The following is a 4,487-nucleotide window of genomic DNA, read 5'->3' on the forward strand; positions in this document are numbered from 1 at the left end:
AATTGAAGTGGGTATACATAGTTTCCCTATATTGCTGAAAACTCACGAGTTAGAAGATTTGACCAATCTTCTTAAATTGAAGAGAGTAATGTTATATGCTTTAGACTTGTATTGATGTGAATTGAATCCGATTATTACATATAGATTGAAAATTTATGAATTGGGAGTGTTTGGAGGATACGTGAAGTTGACGCTAAGTCCGCTAAGTTGAGGCTTACTCTCCTAGTAGAAAATTCCATTAGAACCCCTGTGCTCCATGTGTTCAATAAATCCAACCATGTCTTCTTGCGATCCAAATACTACGTTCACTTCATTCTTATTCAGTACGACGATATATGTGACAGAAACACATGCTCATTTGTATTACCAATTGTTAAGTGCGTTTGTTTGTGATATTTACATTTAGTTAAGTATTTAGTTTCAACATTAATTCATGCATCAATATGATCATTCAGTAGGAAGAAGTGGCCAACCTCCCCCAGCGTGAGTGCCATGATGCCATTGTTAGTTACCCCACGCTCGCAGGTGCCAATTGTTTGTTGGGGAGATAGGACGATACTCCCCCATACGTGTTCCTAGATGCTCACATACGTAGGGCCACTACGTGTACTGATTATCAGAAAAATGTTCAGTTTTGGCTTACAGTTCAGCTTATAGTTTCAGTTTCCAGCTCATTACTTGTTTATAAAATTTTATATGATTTTTTGTATGTCCGTTTTCTTTCATGTTATTTTCCGAGAAGGTCTCTCTCCGCCTTTTTAGGAGGTAGCCTATGAGACTTACTAGGTATCCTTTGGTGATACTTAGCCCGTTTGGGCCTGATACATCGTGTGGTAGGTATTGAGGACGCAGGTAACAAGACACGTGGCTAGAGGAGATATTTCGAATTTAGTTTACAGACTCCTTTGATTCATCCTATCGGTAGCGGACTATTTTCAGACTATTATTTATTTTTAGATGTTTATTTTATTTTCGGGGAATGCCCTGTAGGCTATGTATTTCAGTTATTTTTTCAAATTCTAGAGGCTCGTGACTTGTCAGTGGGTTAGTATTAAGATATTTTGGGATTTATCCTTTATTGAATATTTTATCAGTCCGTTTACGAATAGCAACTTGATTAGAATGAATATTTAAGTTCATTAGGTTGTTTACTATTGAACCTGAAGTTTTGATACAACTAGTACAGGGTTCACTCAACGAGTGGTAAGGGTTGAGTGCCAATCACGTCCCATCTTCGTTGGGGGCGTGACACCGCAATAACGAGATGCTGAGCATAGTTCCTTACACTTATTTTGTGCGCCTTGTTTTCATCCCTGAGGTATGTTCACAACATATATTCAGTCGTTTTATTCGTTACGCGGGCTGGGTAGTCCTTCTCCAGAGTTCGTTCTTCCTTATGTATCACATTCGAGTTATATCTTGTTGGCACGTTGCGGGCGTCATAAATATTTTTGGCAGTGTCTGAGATGGCTTATTGCATGAGCAGTTTTTCTAGGTGAGACGAGATTATTGGACCTGAAATTAGTGCAATCCGATTTATATAAGGCACATTAAATAAAAAATAATGTTATTCAGTTCAGAATGAAGTGATGGTTCTTGTCAGGAGGAGAGACTTCATGGATTGTTGATTCGGCAGGTGGCTATGAGTTTCTACACGTCTTTTTCATTATGGCAGTATTTCGAGAGTTGGAACAGGATTCATATGCATCATGAGATGTATTGTGGGCATCAGATTCATGAAATTACAGCTATTGTGGTTGGAGGATGTTATTATGGGCAACCGACTTATGTTGTGCATGGTGTGATTTCAGCATAGGTTCATGATCATATTTTGGTATAGTGTGTGGTAATTGATACGGTGTTCGTGTGTTAGAATTAGGACCTGTAGAGAAATTCGGAGATTGGAATTTGGTCCTAAGGTTTATTAACTAAATAAAAGGGAGGATCTTCAGTCTGACTTGAGCTAATGTGTCCAACCGGATTGTGGTGGCACGGGTAGGTGCATGAGGTGTTAAACAGTGATTTTGCACAACTCCGAAGCAGTCCTTAGCATGTTCGAGGACGAACGTATGTTTAAGTGGGGGAGAATGTAACGGCCTGATCGGTCGTTTTGAGCTCTAGCGTGTCGTTCGGTGGTTTGAGGCCTTGAGTAGCTTCACTTCAGGTATTATGACTTGTACGTGTGGTCGGAATTTGAATTTTGAGAAGTTCGGGATTTGTTTGGAAAGAAAATTTTAATTTCGGAAGCTTTAAGTTGGAAGAATTGACTAAGATTTGACTTTTGAGTAAACAACCTCGGAATTAGGATTTGAGGTTCCAATAGGTTCGTATGATGATTTCGTACTTGGGCATGTATTCAGGTTGAGTATCAGATCACCCGGGAGCATTTCGGTACATATTATGGAAGGTTGGCATTTTGAAGGTTTAAGAATTTCTTAAGTTTGGTTTGAAGTGGATTTTGATGTTATCGATGTCCGTTTAGAGTTTCGAGCCTTGGAATAGCTTCGTTATGTCATTTGTCTTATATGCGAAATTTGAAGTCATTCGGATTGATTTGATACGTTTCGGCACAAGATATAGAATTTGGAAATTTTAAAATATATAAGTTTGATACGAGGTGCGATTCATAATTTTAATGTCATTTGACGTGGTTTAAGGCTTCGACTAAGTTCATATTGTATTTTGGAACATGTTGGTATATTTGGTTGTAGGTGCAACTCCATATAAGCGGAGTCTAGTCCGTAGATGCGAAGGCATGGGCTGAAGGGGGACCGCAGAAGCGGTATGGTGGCGGCACCTACAAAACCGCAGAAGCAGTCAAGTGGCCGCAGGGCGAGAGGTCGCTGGGCAGTGTGTTCTTTTAAGAACGAGGTTTGGTCCATTTTCTTCCATTTTCACTTGGTTGGGGCGATTTTGGAGAGCTTCAATGGGAAATTTTCATCAAGCAACACAAGGTAAGTGACTCCCACCTATTACAAGTTTAATACATGGTTTGTATATGGATTTAAACATGGAAATTTGTAGAAACTTGGGATTTTGGTAGAAAACCTAGAATTTGGTATTTTTTGATTTTTACCACAAAATTGGACATGGAATTTGGAATAAGTTATATATTTTATTTCGTGGTGTAATGGGTAAAGTTTATCTTCGAAAATATTCGAAATTCGGGCACGTGGGCCTGAGGGTTGTCTTTGTTGGCTTTTGAGCGGAGTTGGGAATTATTTTAAATTGTTAGATTATACGTATTGGGTTATATTTTAATTGGTTTGCTTGTTGTTTGACTAGTTTTGAAGAGACGGGCAGTGGGTTGAGGTGTTTGAGTGGCATTGGAGCCGATTATGGAACTTCGGAGGGAGGTAAGTCTCTTGTCTAACCTTGTGAGGGAAAAACTACCCCTAGATGATATTTATTATTATGTTCAAATAGTTATGGGTGCTACATACGCACGAGGTGACGAGAGTCCGTACGTAGCTACAACATGTTTATGTCCGGGTAGACTTAGGATCTTATCATATAATATTTGAATTGTTTGAACTCATTTTGCTGGCTTAATTAATTGAAGTTATAAATGAAATTGATTTAGAAATAAATATATGTATACTAGGCCAATCCTTAATACTTTGAGTTATGGGCGAGCTATTTGAGAAATGGTCAAGATTATATCCATTTTGTACTCATGTACGGTATTGTAAACACGTGTCTTATAATTCAGTAACTTCTTTTCTTTTCTTGTGGAGCGGGTCGAACGCCTCGGCAGTATATAGATGCATCTATGGTTCGTGCCGCTCGACCCTCGGCAGTGTACACATTATATGGGATTGGGCCGAACGACCTCGGCAGAATCGTGCTTTATATCGCTAGTAGTCCGAATATTCACGAGCTTATCTCTCCACTGATGCCCGATATTTTATATGGTATTCCTTATTTATTTGATAATGACACTTAATATTTTTCTGAGCTGTTAAGGTAGAATACAAGATTTAAAAATTCATGCTTTGAAAGAAGAAATTGGAAGATTATGTAACTTACAGATTTACCCCATCATTTCCGTATGCCTCATATCTGCTTATGTTTTATCACGTTGTATTATTGGACCTTTAGTAAGTGTCGATGTCGACCCCTCATCACTACTCCGGGGTTAGGCTAGATACTTACTGGGTATGCGTTGATTTACGTACTCATGCTCCACTTCTGCACTAAATGTACAGGATCTGACAGGTTCATTTGATGATCACCTTGGCGCGTAGGCGTACCTGGTGAGGAGACTTTATGTGAGCTGCATTCCAGGCTATGCATCGCAGTCCACCGAGTCTCCATTAAACTATTTATTTTATTCCGTCTTACTATATTTGGGACAAATATTGTATTATTATTGTACTCCTTAGAAAATACTTATGCACTTATGACACTGAATTTTTAGGGTTCCTACTGGTTGTTCGTTATTGTAGTTCACGTAGTTATTATCTTTTTACCTTGTAAATTCTATT

This window comes from Nicotiana tomentosiformis, chromosome 5, assembly GCF_000390325.3.
Source record: "Nicotiana tomentosiformis chromosome 5, ASM39032v3, whole genome shotgun sequence".
Taxonomy (NCBI): Eukaryota; Viridiplantae; Streptophyta; class Magnoliopsida; order Solanales; family Solanaceae; genus Nicotiana; species Nicotiana tomentosiformis.